This window comes from Dermacentor andersoni, chromosome 7 (assembly GCF_023375885.2).
Source record: "Dermacentor andersoni chromosome 7, qqDerAnde1_hic_scaffold, whole genome shotgun sequence".
In the NCBI taxonomy this organism is placed as follows: domain Eukaryota; kingdom Metazoa; phylum Arthropoda; class Arachnida; order Ixodida; family Ixodidae; genus Dermacentor; species Dermacentor andersoni.
In genome coordinates this window covers 129,203,122-129,224,542 of record NC_092820.1, presented here as the reverse complement: position 1 = coordinate 129,224,542, position 21,421 = coordinate 129,203,122, and the positions used below count along the sequence as shown (strand labels likewise).

Here is a 21,421-nt window from a genome sequence, read left to right as displayed (position 1 = left end):
GGCTGCAGTGCTCCCTGCGATGAATATTCAGGCAGAAAATTGTTACCCCAGTGTGACTGTGCACCCAAGAAAACAAAATGTGGTAGACTACATCAATGCAAACGGAAAAATCTTTAGTCCATGCTTGCTGGCAACCTGTGTCTGTATTGGCCTCTAGGAGAATTGTGGCCCCCACATGCTGGAATATTTCCGTGGCATAGAAAACATTGTGTGATACCAGCTATCAAGTGCTACCATGAAGTAGCTACCAGCTATCAAGCTATCAAAAGAGCTATAGGCAATTTTGCTGCAATAACAGTACTGTTTTTATAGCATTCGTTGTGGGGAGTGCGGCTTGCCCCTTTTGCCGGAGTTCTTGCTGAACGGCGATTTATTATCAGTTTGTTATATGTGGAACTTGAACAGCTTATATTTTTGTCTCCTCGATCCACACTTCTGCTGCACTTTTGCCAGCATCTCTACACAGGGTGTCTTGACTGAGGTCATACCAAGTAAGCACGCTACAAGCCTTGTGTGCATCGTTTTCATGACTCTTTCGATGACCAAATTTCATTTTCAGTGACTTTATCAACTAAGTATCTAGCGGCAGCTTGAACATGGGTACTCATGAGAACTCGCACCAGGCTTGGTCAAATACGTCCAGCACTGCAGCACTGAGTAGTGAACCATGCTGTAAGAGTTGGCAACTAAATTGCCACCTTGTGATTGGAACTTTTCATCCTTACAATCAAGGCTTCAATTGCCCAGCCAGCGAGCTGCAGCAAAGGTGTGAACTATAGTCATCTGTTGTCACATTCTATGTCATAGCGATAGCAGGTGATCCCTCCAGTGGTGGCCCTCAAGGCCAACAGGCATCCCTTTCTATGCACGTGCTTGTGTAGGAATGGGGAGATGGTGCCAGTTTGTTCTTCAGCATTAACACTGTTCACGCTGTATCAGGAACACATTTTCTTACTCAGTGCAATAGCCCTTGAACCTACATAATTGCCAATGAGTCCTTTGTCGACCAGCCTTTCCTTTGCCATGTCATTTCCTTCTGCCTTGATGTCACAGCAACTTCAGCTATATGAAGCAATGATGGTGTTTGAGTACCCACACAGCCTTGCAGCTTTCGAACCTGAACATTGCTTCATTAAAAGCTGACATGATTTGGTCTCAGCAGACAGATCAGAGTTTAAAAGAAGCCTTAAACTTCTTTCAAAGTCATTCTAACCTTGTCAATAATCCCGTGCCTTTTGATGTGTTATTCAGCATTGTCCAAAGCAAGTCGGCTCTTAAAAATCAAAATAACAACTTTGTGAGGCCACCGACTAGGCTACCACTGTCTCTTCAGCCAGCCTGAAGTGTCTTGCAGCCATCAAAGCTGGAGTGCAAAAAAAACGACAAAGAAAAGTGTGGCAGACAAAATGCTCATGGAAATCCATATGTTTATGGACTGTTACACTGACTGAAAAAGATGGTGGCTTCCCAATACAGTCTTGATGTACGTAGCTGTTTCAGTCACGAATAAACAGCCAGTTGCGCAGTCCTGCACAAGCACAGTGTACAGATGCCCATGGATTAAAATTTGTTGTGTGTGCATGTGGTACAGTGTACCACATTTCATGTTCCTGAGGCTGCAGTACACTGGGAAGACTGGTTGCAACTTCAATAGTAGGCCCTTAGAGTATTGCAGCCCTTTGTTCATATTTTGCTGCAGATTGTATCAAATGCGAATGCAAATTGTTTTGCAGGACATGTCAGTTCAGTTCAAGCAATTAGACAGAGTAACCCAAGAAATAGTTCAAGCCTCGAAAAGGTCTTAATACAGTCCCTAGTTTAGTACAGGTTTTCGCCTGATGTTTTGGCTTCTTCTACGGTATAATGCTGTTGCTTGCTAGGTACTGGTGGTGTGATGTGCACACTCTCTTGTGTTGCTATAACGACAACTTGTAAAAAAGATTTTCCTTCCTAACAAACATTTGGATACAGTGCCTGTGAGCTCATCTTTTAACCTGTTTTTCATTTGATCTGTGCATTTACATTGAACGTAAACTAGAAAATATCAGTACTGAGAATCACAAAAGAACACACCTGTGTAACGATTCTGCCGAGATCGTGGGAGTGGTCCAGCCACAGGATGCAACGCAGGTAGAAAGGCCTCCTGAGTTAAAGCAAAATAACAATCGTTGTAAGATGCGAATAAAAAATTTTATTCTGTGAGGCTTTCGGCATGTATACTAATTACCACATTTGTATGTAAAATAGTTTTGCATAATAGCTGAGCAAGGTTAACGTCTCGCCCTGTGACTGTCAGCCAATGCTACTCATGGCAATAGTGGCAAATATGGCACATCCTTTCAAATGGAACTTTTGTGGGTTACATGAATTTAAAAGAACTTAGGTTTACATAATACATAACACCTGTGGTTAGAAGGATGTCTTGCATGCAGCACCAATGCCACAAGTGGCACTGCTTAACACTTCCAGGGCCAGACTTAGTACATAAACAATACAAATGTGCAACAATGTGAACAGGTGGTTAGCTGCTGCTATAACTCAAAGATTGCATGCATCATGTAGATGTGAATGCAGCTCTCATCAGGAGCGAGTTGCCCTTTAGTGCACTTCACTTCTCTTCCTCTTTTGTCTTCATTGCATGTTTGTGCCATATGGTAATAATGAACAAAAATTAAGCACTTCAGTTCCCATTCTTGTTTTACTACATGCTGTAAAGTCATCTAAGTGCGCTTAATACTCTTAAGAATGTACTTTAGCCATTTTGTCAATATTTTTCGCTTGGCTTCACTACACCTTAATGTAGTGCAAATTCTAGACAATGCTTACAAAAAAACCTACTCCACACAATAACACCTCCAATTAACAGTACACAGTCTATGGCTTCGAGATGTGTACATACATACTTTATACATGGTTACAATGAAAATATAAGTGGCTGTTCTAATACGCACACTCAGCATACTGCATAACAGTCACCTGGTTCCAAAATGGCTTTTTGTTATCACACATAGGACGGCCACAACTATAAATTTAATTCTGGCAGTAACTTAAACCACGGCCAAAACCTTCATAGTGCAATCAATGAAAATTTTCGAATTTAGAGCAGTTAGACATAAACAGGGCAAGTAGTTTTAAAGTGTTAAATAATGAACTGTTATGGAATATGGCGGTAGAAGGCCATGCGCCTGAAACATAGGTACTGTTTATCATATAAGCACATTCTTATATTTTTGCTTAGTTTCCTAGGGATTGCATCAAACAGTTTGCTTGTGTAAATTTTGCTACATGGCTGTATCGTATTAGCCCTTATCTTTTCACATTTGGCTTACTGCAGCTTTATGCACATGCATAAAGCTACTACTGCTACCACTTTCTACACTACTACCTACTACCTACACTACTACCTTTAGCTGAAGGTCAAGCACTATGCTGTCCAACATACATGCATTTAACAACACCGAACAGTAGACAGAGAATGAGCAACTCTTTTAAAAAGTGCAGTTCTTTGGAGACACATTGATATATATCTGGAAAACAGATTTTTGTTAAAATTATAACTTAATATAATTGGTACTGAGCATAATGCATCTTGCAATAAACTTGCATTTACCGCACACCATTATACACACTGCGACCTCTGCAGCTTCTCCACAATCTGGCACAATGTGCTCAAGCTGCCTGTAAACCCTGGAAGGGGTTTATGATAGTTTAAGAAGCTTAGCAAACATGAGAAAGACCTAAAATGAAGGTCAGAGAAGCAAAGCAAATTTTTAACCATTCCTCTCTATGTTGCTATGAATGTCAAGGTTCCAGCAAATGATGTGTTTGAACTGTGTTTTTAATCGTGCAATACTAGAGAGCACATTTTTGCAATAATAATGTGACAGAGAAGAATGACAGAAACTAACTTAATGAATATTTTTCTAAACTTGCATGAGGTTTTCATCATTATGCTGATGCACACACCTGCATACCTCTACTGTGAAGTCTTGTTTCAGTTTATTTTATTGTCACATAGTAATTTACACCATACACTTGTCCTGAAATACATCACGTTGGGCTCCTTCAGTATTTTTTGCTTACTGGAAACACACATGCCTATACAGGGCAAGCACTCAATACATCCAAGACTGCCACGGGAATGGCCACTCGAGGTCGACTGTTAGTACAGCGCAAAAGACGAGGACTGAAGGAAGAACACAACACAGGCGCTGTCACACAGAAACATACTCAAGGCACTTTGCGAGATTCTCAGGCTTCTTTCATGCTCTAAAAACACATTATGTAGCACATATTGAGCCACAGATAGCTGTACTGGGAAATTTTCACGTTGCTCTACAATTTTATAATTGAGACTTTTTATCTAATTACATTTGAGAAGTTGATTAATTGATTAAGACTAATTAGGTAATTAGGCAAAATGCAGCAAATCCAAGTATTTCCAAGAGACAGGAAACAACATTACATAGGTTCTGTGCAGCTAGATGGCATATTCATATTTTTAAAAGTTTGCTAGAGTTACGTGGGATAACCTGCATACCTCCTATGGAACAGGTGTCACACCAATCACTCTAAGTAATGCCGCTAAACTAGCCATTGCGCTCAAAACATACAGGGTAAAAAAGCAAACTCTAGGTAAGAGCATACCAAGGCCTCTATTGCTGAAAAGGGAAACTGATGGGAGGCGCCCGATCTCCGGCCATGAAGCTGCTTCATCCTCACAGTTGGCAATGAAACGACCGCAGCCGCAGTCCTGAAATAAAAATGAAAAATTTGACACTACAGTGATCACACAGAACACAAAAAAGCTGGTCACAAGCTTATCTTGGAGAACATCTGCTGCTACATTAGGTTTTGTATATTCGTCAGCTTATTGTTAAACTAAGCTTGCCAATATTTCATATCTTAATGGCTTTGCTCTTTACAAACCAATACCTTTGCCCAACTCATGCACATATGCACTACTTAAGCTATGAGATGTTTACTGATCCCTTACAATGAATGGCTTCTAAGACAAATTATTTCACACAAAAGGATGCATAACTTATGAGTGTTACTGACATTGAATACCAAGGTAGTACCTTTTTTTATAGACAATCGCGGACTTGAAGCACATTTTTCTCACAGATACAGGTTACAGGTTGATCGGTCTGCCCTTTTTTTTTTTCACCAGCAACAGAAATCTTGTTATTAATACTCGTGCAATATAGGATGACGCTGTGATGTGTGATATGATCCTGAGTTGAAAAGCGCAACTTCTTTGTGTTTATTTGGCACCTAGAATTCAATACTAAATATCTGTACCCAATAGGCAATGGCACAGCAGCAAAGTAATTAAACATTAAACAAGTTCAGGTATCCAGAGCACAGCGCCAGCTGTTGAATAACAACATTGCACAAGCATCGACTATATAGATATAACGTAGTAAGTGCACCGCAGGCGTAGTGGCGGCCTCAGAAAAGAACACAGGCATGGAGCGACGCGCCCGTATGACCTATCACCGGCAATGCTATCGCGTAAATTGATATATCTCGTCACGGCACGGGCACCGTTTTCTGCCGGCCGAGGTGCCGGCGCCACTGGTACTCACCTGCTCCGGCCGCCGAGGTTCAAGTGACGGCGTATCCAGTAATCTGAACCCAAGCAGGACACATGTTACCGCCAAGCAGTACGCTAACAATAAAGAGGTTCTTATACTCTGACCGGCAGCTCATGCGGCGTCGACCCGTAGTGCCGTTGGAAGCTCACCACACGCTTTTAATACCACAAACGCGCCGCCGACATTTCACGCCCGTAGATCAAAGTCGACGGGCGCAGGCTCTACATGCTACGTGCCGCAGTCGCGCACTGTCTGCACAATCAACGACGTGGGCGCGAAGAGACACAGACGATAGAAAGGAGCGTACTGGCAAATCTGCACAATGCGCGCTAAGTGGGCGACCTACTGCACACAATCGCACGAGCTAGGGGATTGGCGCCACGTACGCGCCAGCTAGCAGATACCGCGCACAAAGAAGCGCCGCCGGTTCTCGCTCAAATGATCGCTGTACAAACACTCACACACGCGCACCGCAGTAAGCCCTTAACGAGCCGCCACATTTTCAGGCCGCGGTTAGGCGGCGAAGCTTAGCTCACCTCGCACTGCACGTAACTATTATGGTAGTGGCTTGCGCTTCGGGGATCATGTCGAATGCTCACATCCGCCCAATTAAAGACGCGGCAAAGTCCCTCATTATATAAAATCCTCATTTTTAAGTACACTCGCTTGACTCTGAGCACTCAAGTCGCCTCGATTACGACAAAGCTCGAAGAAACACAGTGATCGTGCAAAATGGTTCTGGACGGTCAACTGTCGCGCCATGTTGTATCGAGACCTTCAACAAGTCATATCAGCGCGTCTCCTCACTTAGAACACATGCACACTCATAGAACATGTAATAATCGTTCAAAGTCACTTACCGTGGAGTCTTGGGGGTTCAAAGCAGTGAGAAACATCAACCACGGTAGAAGAATGTGCCGTCGCTGGTCGAATTGCCGTCGCTGAAAGCTGCTTCAACGCGCGCGCGCGCGCTCCGAAGGCTGGTGTTCCTCCGCGCGTAGTTCCGACTTCGGCGTCCTCTGCAGCACCAAGGCGCGGCTACTCCGAACAGAAAAACAGCGCCGACACACATTGCGCGGGATATTTCGAATCTGACTGCAGAAATAATCCTACTGAAATTGTCGCTGCGGCTGACTGCCTTGTTGGTCATGGCTGAGTTATTCTTTTCTCTGTTTGGCTCGTCTCAATTTCCCCTACGCCACCGTTATTCCTTGAAAACCCCCATTTTACAACCGCAATGCCCCTTCAAATGGGGTCGGGGGTATAATAATGGTTCTAGCTTATTTTACTTCTTCTCGTGGGCGTACTCATTTTAAGCTAGGGGGGAAAAATGGCATATCAACTGTTAAAACGCCCATATGGGCTCATTTGTGTTTACAGTGTACGGCCGAAACTTCGCGACCGCCCATACGAGCGCGAGACATTCTCTCTCAGTAATGGAGTAATTTCGCTCGGCCGTGGGAAGAAGGCGGCTAGCGTAAGCGATGACACGGTCTTGGCCCTGTTGACGCTGAGCGAGGACAGCGCCGTTGCCATGACCACTCACGTCACTTCGTACTTCAGTGGGCGCAGAAGGATCAAAGTGTGACAGAATTGGTGAAGTTGTAAGCCGCTCAGTCAGAGTAGAGAAGGCTTTCTCCTGCAGTGGTCCCCAAGAGAAAGAGGCGTCTTTCTTAAGAAGGTCAGTGAGAGGGTGAGTGATGTCGGCAAAATTTTTCACAAATAGCCGGAAATAAGAGCATAAGCCCAGAAAACTACGGACATCGTTTGTTGAACAAGGTACAGGAAAATTTCGCACGGCGTGAACTTTCTGTGGACCAGGTTGGATTCCGGCGGCGTTTACGAGATGGCCGAGCATGTTAATTTCACGGCGACCAAAATGGCACTTGGAGGAGTTTAGCTGAAGGCCAGCCCTGCGAAACACGGAGAGTATGGTTGTGAGGCGCCGCAGGTGGCTCTCAAAGTTCGGCGAAAACACAATCACATCGTCGAGGTAACAGAGGCATGTAGACCACTTCAAGCCGCGCAAGAGAGAGTCCATCATTCGCTCGAATGTAGCTGGAGCATTGCATAAACCAAAGGGCATTACTTTAAGTTGGTACAGAGCATCCAGTGTGACGAAGGCGGTTTTCTCGCGGTCCATCTCATCGACGCTAATCTGCCAATAGCCGGAGCAGAGGTCAATTGATGAAAAGTATTGGGATCCGTGAAGCCAGTCAAGAGCATCATCAATGCGAGGCAGGGGATAAACATCCGTTTTTGTTATCCTGTTGAGGTGACGGTAGTCAACGCAGAAGCGCCAACAGTTGTTTTTTTCTTTACTAATACAACCGGTGATGCCCACGGGCTACTGGAAGGTTCAATGATGTTTTTGTCGATCATTCTGTCTACCTCTTTTTGTATGATGGCCCATTCTGTTGCGGAGACACGATATGGCCGCCTATGAATGGGGCTGGCGTCGCCGGTGTTGATGCGATGCGTGACAACAAATGTCTGGCCAAGTGGACGGTCATCCATGTCAAAGATGTCCCGATAACATGACAGAAGGTGACTAAGAGCTGCTGTTTACTCGGAAGGAAGGTCAGGGGCCATCATCTTAGAAACGTCGTCCGCAGGCGTCGAGTACGCAGGAGTGGGTGACAAAGGTCCGTTGGTGCTGAGGAAGGATTTAGAGGGCAGAGAAGAAACCTCAAATTCTTCCAAAGGAGTGATATGCGCTATGGCGATACCGTGTGGCAGCACATGCGACGAAAATCCAAAATTGAGGACGGGCACGCGAGTGTAGTTTTCGCGGATCCGGATTAAGGTGCTCGGCAGGGCAATATTGCGCGAAAAAACCACGTCAGTAAGTGGCGACACGACGTACTCGCCATCAGGTACGGGAGGCCAGGGCGTCAGGAGGACATCTGTAGGCGCTTGTGGAGACAGCCTTGCAAACTCAGCCGAATATAAGCGGTGTAAAGCACAAGTTGTTGCGTCGGCAGGAAGTGGCAGATCCAGCTGTACAACACCTGCGGAGCAGTCAATTTGGGCAGAGTGTTTCGAAAGGAAGTCGAGGCCGAGAATTAGGTAGTGCGGACAGTGTTCAAAAACGATAAATAGAACAACGGTATAATGGTCCCCAATGGTCACACGTGCTGTGCAAATTCCAAGGACAGGTGAAGTACTCCCATCGGCGACTCGCACACTGCCCGGTACGGCGGGTGTCAGAACCTTTCTGAGCCTTCGGCGGAGAGCAGCGCTCATAACTGAAAGCTGCGCTTCTGTATCAACCAGAGATCTAACAGGAACGCCATCAACTCAATGTCCAGTAGGTTTTCACATGTAGGCAGGGTTAACAGAGGATTTGTGGGCCGGGTCGGAGTTGCAGCTTCACCTCCGGGAGCTGCACCGCCTAGTTTCCCGAAGCGAAGCGACCGGTTGCAGAAGGGGATGAAGAGCGGTGAACGAGAGGCGAACGAGACCTACGACATTGCGGAGACGGGGAGCGGCTGGATCTTGGTGGAGCACTGTCGGCGTTGATGTTCCTAGTCGGCGTATAGGGCGAGAAAGTACGATTGTCTGGTACTTGGCGATAGTGACTTGGAGACGACCATCGAGGAGGCGGCGACCGGTGGTTGCGGCAATGACGGGCGATGTGTCCAATACCGGAGCAATTAAAACAGATGGGTTTATCATCCGCTGTGCGCCAGTCAGCTGGGTTGCGACGGAGTGGCGGAAAGCGTTGCGTGTTGGAGCGAGCGGCCGGAGAAATCTGGTAGTTGTTTGTATGGCGGACCGAGCAGAGAGATGGAATGCCCAAACTTGCTATTTCCTCCTGAACGACCGCTTGTATAAGGGAGATAGCGGGCAAGCTTTCCCGACAGGCGGAACGAACTGGAGCCGGAGCCATGGCCTCAAGCTCACGGCGAACGATGCGCGTGATATCTTCCGGTCCTGTGGGCTGAACGAACCTCGGAGGGTCTTCGCAAGAAGTTGTCGCGGCGGTATTGGGCAATCGGTCGAAAGTTTGAGTGACGCGGCGGCCATTCGCTTGTTCGAAGCGCCGGCACTCCTTTATAATTGCATCCACAGTGGCACAATTCTTGCACATCAGGAGATTGCAGGCATCGTCTGCAATACCTTTCAGTATGTGACCAATCTTGACTGCCTCGGTCACGTTGTTATCAGCGTTGCGACAAAGGGCCAGCACATCCTGTATGTACATGACATAGGATTCTGTGGACGTCTGAGCGCGGCACGCTAGTTCTTTTTTTGCTGCCAGCTGACGACCGACGGGTCTGCCAAACAGGTCTCGCATTTTTTCTTTGCAGACATCCCGGCTCGTTAGGTCAGCTTCGTGTGTGTCGTACCATTGCTTCGCAGTTCCTCTTAGATAAAATATGACATTTGCTAGCATCATTGCTGGATCCCACCTGTTGTTGTCGCACACTCGCTCGTACATCTTAAGCCAGTCCTCGACGTCGGCGTTGTCTGTGCCACAAGATGTCCCTGGGTCCCGCGGATGAGTGAGGATGACCGTTGGCACGGGCTGCTGAGGCGTTGTCGCTTGTGTCGGTTGATTTGCCATTGTGGTGGCAGGTTGATGACGTCCGCTGCGAAGTTCCGTGACTGTACCCCGCACCTTCCACCAAAATATTGCAGGAAGAAAGCAGGCCCACGAGTATAAAATATTGTATATTTACAACAGAGGTATATGGCGTTCAGGCAACTGCCAGACTTCGTCTTCCTCTAGTCTAATTCAACTTCGTCCTTCTCTTCACCGTAACAATATAAAATATCTCTGCAGTTAAACTTGACTCACTAACCCTACCATGGATTTGTAATTTTCTTTCTAATCGCGAACAGTTCACTGTTGTTGCCAACTATTCCTATGCCCTGTCTAACGTCACCTCCGGTGTACTTGAAATCAGTGCAATCGGAGCTCTTCTCGTTTTATTTTACATTACCGACTTACCGAACAATATATCCTGTTCTGTGCGATTCTTTGCTGATGACTGCATTCTATACCGTTCGATTAACTGTTCTTTGAGAACACGGCCCTCCAAAATGATCTTGCACATATCAGTAATTGGCGTGCTACGTAGATCATGTCCCTAAACGTCGAAGTGCAAAGTCGGTTCCTTTTCTCGAAAAACTGTTAACTCTCACTTTTCTTATCATTTGGATTCTAACATAGCTGACCGCAACACAGAATATAAGTACTTAGGAGTGCTCCTTACGCACAATCTTTCATGGACTAATCACATCATCTCCATTTCCGCTAACGCCTCCAGATCATTAGGATTTCTGCGTTGCAACTTAAGCACTTCGCCTTCACCCCCATGAAAATTAGCTTAGATAACTATTGTACGGCCAAAAATTGAGTACGCCTCTTGTATATGGTCTCCTTATCAAAAATACCTCATCGAACTCCTGAAGAGCATCCAGAATAGAGCGAGCCGTTTCATTTCAAAAAATTATAGTAACCACTCAAGTGTATCCCAAGTAACAGTTGATCTTTCGTTGCAACCACTAACTACTCGCCGTGAGATTGCAATTCTATTATTATTTCATAGATTCATTCACGCAGTTGGCCTAACCCTATGAAACCTGGAAAAAGCATACTCGGAGTCACGAAGACTGAACGATCAGTTCAGCTACACCCGAATTTATGGCAATACACATGCTTTTAATTTTTCAGCTTTGACCTGTGCGGTCCTTTTATGGAACGCTCTACCACATAACATCGTTTAACAATCTAAACACAGTGCATTTCGACATCATCTAATCGATCAATATGCCATTTCAACCGTTTAACAGGTCTTGCCTTCTTTTCATTTATTTCCAGCATTCTTCTACAAGTTAATCAAATAGTTATAGCGATCGTATTTTTTACTAAACTTACTACAGTATACATGCAAAAACGTTTTTAATGTTATTATGTTAATGTGTTTACTGTTTATTGTTTATTGTTATTGCTCTACCTATTGTATTTGCTATTGTCGTACTAAATTGTCATGTTGCGTGAATATTCCTTTCACTGTATTGATGTTTACCTTTTTCCCCCGATTCCATACTAATGTGTCATCGTATTTCCCCCCTTACACAATGCTTTCTGGAAGGCCTGTAAGGTACATGTAGTGTACATATATATATATATATATATATATATATATATATATATATATATATATATATATATGCACTGACTGCAGTCTTCCACCACAAACTCCAACCGCACCGACGACCGTAGCACTAATGACATCGGATGCCATAAAGAAAGCTATGGTAACGCTCGTCGTAATCACTGTAACGCAGACTACTTATCTGCGCTGTAGGCCGCGTTTATTAACTGTAGAACCAAAGTTCCATCCAACTTCACAATAAAATATGCTAATCTGCAAACTGCCTTGGCGCAGGAATCATGTAAGGACCGCAGAGAACGTGCACCAAAAATTCTTCAGTGTAACGGCATCTGCTTACTAGAAGTGTTGCGGATATTTACTAGAATGTCTGTGATAAAGTTTGAAGTATGTATGGCAAGTAAATTCTGTTAAGCGTCGCTCGTCATTCATGGTTTAGTCTTTCATGGGTGCCTACAGTTAATAAAAAGAACGTACTTATTTTGTTTCACCTGGCACGCTATTTCGTAATTTTTTTTACCATGAAGATTGTGCAGCAACAAGGGTTGAGCTTTTATTGCCGGCCCAATATCAGCTCATAGTAAGCGTTCATAATCATGAAAAAGAGCGCGAATCCAATAAAAGTACGAAACCGCCGTTTTATGAAGTTTGTGAAAACAGAAAATATTGGCGCGCCCGATGTTTCGGGTAGAGGCTTGCGCTAACATCGTAGGTCATGTTATAACGCGCCGAGTAACTGGAAGTTCACCTTCATGGTGCTTTTGCACCTTGAAGGTGAGTGGCTCCTCTAGGTGCAACTGCCATAACCAAACCCTCTGGTTATGTTCGAACATGCAGTGGCTACCTCATGTACGCTGAACTGTGAAGGACGGAGGCGACCATTATGCCTCTATGGCCCGACGGGCAACTGCACGTGCACATGTGGTAAATATTTATCTGCGTTATTTTGGTGAGCATGAAATTATTTATGCCAATGCTTCAATGTGAGGGGAATTTTCTGAACACCCAGTTTACATGTTGTTGCTCACACCTGCAATATCTATAAAAAAGACCGATGTGTGTGCAAAGTAAGATTTATTTTTAATATAACAGCTTCTTCTCAATTGTTTAAATAAGGTGATTCTACTTCTTTCCCCTTGAAGATATCACGAACAATTGGTTATGAATACCGTACTCAAGTCCATCATCATGTGGCAGTTTCTGGCTTGATTTTATGATAATGTATTAAGAATTATCGTGTCCAAGATGTGGTGATAAACAAGCGATGGTTTCAGTGTCTGTACATCACTAAATATTACAAAAGGGGTGCAATGCACTCGGATGTCCTGGAATTGAAACATTTCTGTTGGTCGCCTATGACGCAGTAACGAAACAACGCTGCTGGAGCGCCAAGTGTTCAAAACGAAATTGCTACACAGTTCAACATAAAATGTGAATAGCAGGTATTTTCGCGCTCTTTCCAATATTCAAAGATATTGCGGTTCATATTTCTGGGAGGAGACGCTGTTACAAGATAAAAAATTCAGTATATTGGGTTTGGAGGAAAATCGCTGAAAATTAAGTGATCAATTTTATAAAGGAATGGAACTTTCTCGCACCTGCCCCACAGTTGTAAGACTTGCACGTAATAACCGTTGCTATTAACGACTAAAATTCCACACAGAAGTCGTGACTAGGTGAACGTAAGTATCCCGATGTCTAGAATATAAAGATGGAAGCTAGTTTACCCTAAGTGAGCCACTTGTCGTGCTCCACCATAATGAATTTACTTACTTCTAATATTTTCTTTGTTTTCATCATGTTGGATAGCCCTCTTTAGTGCGGGATCGATGTAATACGAGTTTCTTCGGCAATGATTCACTTTTATATGTGCAACTGCCAACGCTGCTTTTGTCGTCCGTGGTCTTATTGTCAGGCCGTATTTGTGATCAAGACACATGCTTGAAGTAGCCTAAAAGTGTGTTTGATTAAGAGTACCTTGTTGCTATCTTCGCTGTTGTGTTGTATGGTTGTGGGATAGTTTATTTGGCTGCATATCATTAAGCGTTTTTTTCTGCGGCATGATTGTCGAAGTGGCATTAAATATTGGATTTAAAGCAGATGTGTCTATTTTTATTGCTATTATGTTGCTTGCCGTACTAAATGTCGTCTTCATGGCAGTAACAACTGGAACGAAGCAAGTTTACGGAAAACCAAGCCTAACTAGGTTCGTTCAATAAGATATTCATCTTCCATTCTGATATTATTGCGGAAATCCCATCGCACTTCACACCACACGTTTTCCTTCGTACTCATATAAAATTGCCTAATGCAGAGCAGCGGTCTCATCTTTGCAACTTGACCGATGTTAACGGCGTAATATAGAGAAAACTATGTCAACATTGTGGCTAACAGTAGTAGCAAAAGAAGGTTTGGCAGCATGTTACACTGCTGCAACACGTGTTAATGCATTAAGCTATAAGCTCGAAGGGGTCAGACTTCTTGCAAGATATGACGAGCTGCAGTTTGAAGTGAACGCATGGCGCTGTATGCCGACGTCCTCAACGACACATGCGACCACCTAATGCACTACCCAAAAGTAGTTTCGTTATTTTTTCTTTCGTTACCTCTTTCAGTCTTTTTTTTGCTCTTTGTTCCTTCATTCTTTCATTCTTTCTTTCGTTCCTTTGTTATTTCTTTATTGATTGAGTTCTTTCATTCTTTCGTTTCTTATTGATATTTAGCCACTGCACATTCGCCTGCTTAGGGGGTATAAGCCATTCCTGATGGTGATGTTTTTATCGTCCAGGAATAGACGTCACTTTTTTCGGGTATGAGCCATCGCAACGAGCCACTTAAGGTTTCCACCTTAAGACTACTCAATACCATTTGTAGTACAACGATCTCGTTAAAGAAAATCTGAGTCACTACCGTCAGTCTACTTAAAGTGGTAACATTCTTCTGCTGACAGCCTCCGCTAATGTACACGGCTGCTCATCTACCTGCACACGGTTGCAGAAGAACACGGCTGCCTGCATAATATTTATTTGCTTATATCAAGTACTGTCGATCCCTCATGGAATTATAAATGGACAAATGGCATGGGACAAATGGCAGTATTTGCGAACAAAGAATATAAATACATTATATAATGACGAGTTTGCTATTGCAAATGCTTTTGCTTCGCTAAACAAAATAATTTAGTACTTCTTCACAAATGCAATATGTGGGTACAATATACTGTAACCAAGAAGGATCTGAGAAAAGAAGAAAACAAATAAGAAAAATATACCTGAAAGCACATGTGATATAAAACAACTAATGAATATGGTAAACAGGAGGCAGTCATGCATATCCATACAAATAATAGAAAAAGAAAACTTATAGATTAAAGTGGTAAATTATGAAGATCAGTAACAACCCGCAGTAAGTAAATCAGAGCTGTAAGGCGACGAGATGTTTTCCTACTCAATTAGCAAATGTATCTAATGAGGAGCTGTTACTAATGGATTGCCTCAGTTTATTCCACTCTCTTATCGCTCAAGGAAAGAATGAATTCGTGAAGTAATCGGTATGAGAAGAATACTTATTGAGTGTTTGTGTGTGTTTACGCCTCGTTGGCCGTGTTTTATTTCTGGAGATGTATCTCTAGATGCATCTAGATGTATCAATATTGCGCTTGGTTTGTAGGAGCTTGTGCATAACTTTAGAATGGGCTAGTACTGCACGGTTTTGTACTGTTGAGATTCCGACTTTGTTAAGTAGTTCGGTGGGTGAGTCTGTTAGTGTCTGTTTATTGAATATATAACGTAGAGGTATATATTCTACGTCTACGTAGAATATATACGTAGACGTAGAGTTGTTTAGTGTATGGGAACCAGATAACATTAGCGTACTGAAAGACTGACCTGAGGAAGTTTGGTCAGCCAGAAGTTTCGTATCGGCTGGTGCTAGTTGGAGGTGTCTTCCAAGAAAGAAAAGGCGTTTGAATGCAGGCGCTGTAACGCATTTTATATGGGAGTTCCGTCTGAAGACATGTGTGAATGTTAATCCGAGGTTCTTGTGATCATGAAGTCATATTAGTGGCACGTCGTTAAAAATACACAGAAGCATGAGTTACTTTCTTTAGTGATTGAAAGAACAGCAGATTTTCTAGTATAGATGGTCATCTCCCAGTCGGCACACCAGTTAGACAAAGCTTTCAAGTCGTTTTTAAATGTTATGTGGTCATCCTGTGAGTTAATATTTGGATAAAGAATGCAGTCGTCTACAAATAGTCTAATATTTCCTATAATATTTGCTGTTAGGTCATTAAGAAAAATCAAAAATTAGAAATAAAGGGGCAGCCAGAACGCTTACTCGGGAGACTCCCGATGTTACCCGGGCTGACTGGGAAATGTGTCCGTACACTTCTACGAATTGGGTACGGTTAGTAAATCCAGTCAAATATGGGGTCTCGGCCTAATGTAATCGCATGTATCTTTATGATCTTCTTGTGTGATACTCGATCAAATGCCTTCTAGAAATCGAGTAGGATGAGGCCTGTTTTTCTGTGTTGCTCGATATTGAATGATATGTCTTGGGTTAATGCCAGTAGTTGAGTGATTGTATAGAGGCATCTGGGAAAGTCATGTTGATATGGTAATATGATACTCTCTTTTCCTAAATAAACGTTTATATGTTTGAGTATGTTGTTTTCAAGAAGTTAGCCACGGTACTCGCAAGCGAAATTGGCCGAAACTTGGACGAGTCGTCTTTGCAGCCTGATTTATGTATTGCGACAACTTTTGCAGATTTCCAAACCTTTGGAAGAACAGATGATGATAACGATTTGTCGAATAATATACAAAGGTACTTTGCTACATACAAGGGTACATCGTTTAAAAAAAAAGGGTTTGGTATTCTTTCGGCGCCTGGCCCTTTTTTCGTGTCCAGGTTTAGGAGAAGGTTAAGTACTCCGACCTCCGTGATGGTAAGAGGGTTAATCTGCTATTGACCGTGATGTCAATTTGCGGTAGATTCCCATCGGCAGTTGTGAAGCCAGAAAAAACTAGTTATCTAGTGAATTAGCGCTTTCTTTGTTAGTTTCGGGTGGCACCAAGGGATCACTTGATGCCTTAGGTTTAAGCTAGTTCCCGATTTTGCTCGATGAATTTCTTAGGAATCCATGAAGTGTGTTTGAGTAAAATTTTGACTTCGCTGTCCTTATTTTAGATATCATGCCTTGAATAGCTAGAGTAAGACTACTTCGAGATGAAGAATAACGTGCGATTTTTACTGATTTTCTCAGACGCTTGGCATGAATGATGTCACGTGAGATCCATGGATTGTGCTTCCTCGTTTTTTTACCTTTAGAAGGTACATACTTGGAAACACAATGAAACATATTTTTTAAACTGTGCCACAACGCTTTGATGTTTTTTGTCGGACGCATTGAAAGTGCTTCAAAGGTGGTAAATTTGTTAGATAAATAGTCAATAATACTGGTACCGTCTGCTCTACTAAAGTCTGGGTAAGTGATACGTGGTTGGGAAGAAAATGTAGTATTTTGAGCACTCACAACACATAAAGTAATCTTATGATCAGATATGCCATTGATGAATTCAAGATACGTTTCGTCTAACGGGAAATTATGGCTCAAAAAAACTAAATCAAGGGTGCGGGAAGTAGTTCTTTAAAAACGTGTCAGCTTTGTTACGATTTCGCTAAGATTCAATGAACGCATAAGATCGAAAATCATATCAGCACTTGGTGAGTGGTGTTTATATGTTTGCCAGTACACATTAGGCAGGGTTAAATCAGCTAGAAGTAGTAGTCTGGCCCCCAACACAACATTTTGCGCATACAAACACAGTCTTTCCATTACTTCAACCTCACATGAGGGACTACGCTAAATAATGCCGACGACAATATTGCATGTAGAAAATGTTAGCTTACAAAAGATTCCTTCCACTCCTGTGAACATGAGGTAACACGATATAAGGGATTTCGTTTTAATCAATAAGGCAACGTGACCACCACGTGGTAATGGTTCCTTCCATGTGATTACGTAGTTTGGCGGTGTGATTTCAGCATCCCTGATATCCATTGTTACTCATGTCTCACTTAAAGCAACAAAATCAGGTTCTATATGAAAGTCCCTTTTCAAAACAATCACAACTGGCTAATATACAGCATCAGATCAGGCTGAGAACCCACCACATTTTCCATAGCAGCCGCCAACCTGTTGTTTGGTTTAGTCTACGATATGAGCATTACCTCCGCTGCATGAAGACCGTCTCCCAATACTGGCCAGAAAGCAGAAGGCTTTGACCTTGATGCCACCCCTACCTATTCTGGCGTGGTAGCTTTTAAAGCTAAAGCTTTACTTGCCGCGAACTTGCGATTTCGCCATGGCGGTGCTCTGAGGAGGCACATGACGTCACAACGCGCGCCTCCCCACGGATAATAAAGCGAAAGCTTTACTGGCCGCAAACACCGTTTGGTATGACATCACACCGCGTTCTCCGTCATTGCGCTCGCCTCCGCTCGCTTGCCCAGCTGCGTCGCATGCCTGACAACATGTTAGAGGATTGAAAAGGAGAGCTCGCGTGCGCGGCAACCACAGTTGGAGGAGCAGGAGGAGGCCTGGAATCGACATCGGAACGAGATGAAGACGAAATAAATCGCCCAGGAAACAGACGAACAGCGCGCCGAATGACTGGATAAACGCCGCAACATAGCTAGACAACCAGACTAATCTGGACTTGCAATCAAGATTAACCAAGGCTAACCATGCTATGCCTTAGCTTTGGCTACTTATAGCCAGGTGTAACCGAGCTAAGCCACTGCCAATATTTTTATTCTACATGCGCACACTTGGCCAGTGCTTGTCAGCCGACACTGTGTGTGACCACCAGTGGCACTGCTCGATCAACTTTATAAATTGCTGCGATGTAGATTTAAAGTTATTATATTCACGCATATATACTGCTTGTAATGCAATGCTGAGTTGTGGTGTTTTCTATTATTTGAATAAGACTATAGTGCCTCGAATATACTGGCTAGTGTGCCGTGCCTCCCCCCCCCTCCCCCGTGGCGCCGCCTGCAATGAATGCCCACGTTGGCCGGCAGAGGTCACTGCCATACGGGTGTGTGCAGACTGCTCGTGTCGTCTGCTCCGCACATCAGTTTCGCTGCGGTTGCGATGGTTTCTATGTTCGCGTTTTCAGTGTTATTACAGTGTTGCCTGCTTGTTCTTGGTTTGTCAAAAAGTGAGTGTGTGGCTGCTGTGTTCGTGTACTTGTCATTACGAGAACTATGCGGTGGCGGTCAAAAAATGCCGAAGCTAAAGAGTCAGTGCAAGGAGGACCCACTTTGTGCCGTTGCGTAGAATCGGTTACCGCTAAAACAAAGGGCGTGTATCCTTGTTCACTCCACTATCTGACTCGAAGCGGTAGCATAATGGGCAAGAATGATCAGGAGAACAGACAGAACGCTGGCACCACCTGCTGTGATTTGTGAAAAACATTTCGGAAACAGTTTAGTCGAGCACGCGTTCTCTATTACCGTGAACAGCGTTGTCCACGAGATTCCCCGCGATAAACCATGCCTGAAACCATACGCCATACCTATGTGGGTGCCAGGAAAAAGTAAAACAAGAAAGAAGTAGCGGTAATGCTTTGATCTACTATACTGAAGCTTATGTTGCATGAAAGATATTTGCCAAAAATTCTTGACCACACTGTGCAGTCTTCCTTTGCGTAAGTAAGGCTGAAGCTAGTGCCGACGCTGCTTCATAATGCACTACCCATTTTGACAATGGAGGCCTTGTCTATCTTAGTCAGGCCTTGTCAACCGCTGTAAAGGCCATGGAAGATGGTTTTACTGTGTTTTCTAGCACAAACAAGTTGCATGTGGCAAGTCTAGCGGATTTTTCAGGTCAGCTGCAGACACTGGACTTTCCACAATTAGGGTGCCCGGAGCATGAAAAACTAGCTTTGACAGCAGTTGTAAAGTTCTATGTTTTCTTGAGGTTTCGTTTTTTTTTGTGAAATCCATCAACAAAGAGAGGGAAGAGCTAAGGCAAAGGCAGAAACTCCTAAAACTGCGTCACTGCCACTAGATCTATCTTCTTCATGTATGTGTGCCTTATCTCATCTGGTGCTGTCTTGTACCTGCGTTTCACCATTGTTACACTTGAATAAAATCTTTGTTACACCTAAATGAAAGATCGGTTTCCTATTTTTGTTCACGTATATAAGACATGAAAAGAACTCTTCACGTGTTTATCAGGTATAAGAACGCATAGTACACGGAACACCACAGTCCATTTTACAAACTAATTTATTTCCTCGTCATGATACCCTCCGGGCCCAATGAACATCATGAGGGGATGGGTACATGGTTTACAAAAAATTAAAACATTCAAACCTATTAGGACAACAATAAGATAAATAGGCAGAAACAGCAGCAAATAACATAAAGAGGAATAACAGCAAAATTCGAGTCATTTCAGAACATGATCGGTTACAGCGGTCTTGAATGGTTATGCATTAATATAGCATTAATAGAACAGTAACGTAACCTTAGAATTCTTTTACTTTATTAGAATAAAAAATGTAACCTCAAGCCTTCCCTTAAAAATTACGCTGCCATCATCGTTAGAATAAAAAACAAGCGTCCTTAGCTATCGCCTAAGAGACACCAATGTGAACGTCTTGTAAATTCTACTGTAATTCACCTACATCCACCTTAATCCTAATAAATACAACTTAATCCCTATAATTCAACCTAATCCGCCTTAATCCAATCATTAATCAATAATTAAATTTTCTAATCATTAATCATCTCCTGTACATGACTGGACCTGCTTTGGTTCGCTTCTGGCCTTCCTTGGATCGTGTGATACGTTCTGTACCTCACAACACGACCTTGAAACATGGAAATCTAAGGCATCTGCTTTAAAAATTACGCTTTCTCTTTGCCAGCGTAGAAACACGTGAGGTTCCCCGCTAGAAGTTGAGCTGAACTAGCACAAGGTTTTCACGCACGCGACAAGCGCTAAAGAAGCCTGTTGTAATCAAAACAAACCCTAGTATAATCAGCTGCCCACATTTGAACTGTGCTGCTGGTGCGGCTTAATAACAACATGCGCAGCAGTCCGCCTGCCGATGTTGTGGAAACACGGCGGGTTACGAATGCCGGATGGCGGGGTGGTGCCGCGGCACCCACCTGCACTGGAGCGCTTCTAGCGGCAGCCGCGGCATTCATTGCATCAGGTGCCACCCGGGAGGCTGCGGACGGCACACTAGCCAGTATTTTCTAGGCATTATAGTAGGACAGAAGTTATCGAGGTTATAGCAAAAGCAGCCATCAAACAGCTAACGATTTTGCAAGAGCAGTCACTAAGTTGCTAACTCTATTTAACAGCAGAGAGGTATACCTCTTAAAGTCTGCATGTTTCTTGATGTTGAAGCAGCTTTTGGTTAGAAAATTTCAGCAGTGGCACAGTGAATGTATGCTACTGAAATAAACCTATTTGGACACAATAAGACAAACCGTAAGTCTGGTGGTAGATTTTGTACATACTAATTTGTGCTAAAACCGCTCACAAAAATGTTTGTCTCACGGTGAAAAGGAGCTGAATTCAGAGATCCTATTAACGATATTTAGGCGAAAAAGCGTGAATCAGATATTGACGTAGTATTTCAGTGTTTCAATAAGAGGAAACGATCG

General features: G+C 43.5%; 1 long non-coding RNA gene across 2 annotated transcripts in view; it reads left to right on the top strand.

Moving 5' to 3' along the window:
* The window catches only part of LOC129385616 (uncharacterized), a 67,489-nt gene that overhangs the window by 32,191 nt on the left and 13,877 nt on the right, over positions 1-21,421 (top strand). Inside the window, exon 3 of one of the 2 annotated variants that reach the window (XR_011895535.1) lies at positions 12,563-12,674. This is a non-coding gene — a long non-coding RNA (uncharacterized lncRNA). The remainder of the gene's footprint in view (positions 1-12,562; positions 12,675-21,421) is intronic. The other variant, XR_011895534.1, reaches the window with a different exon arrangement.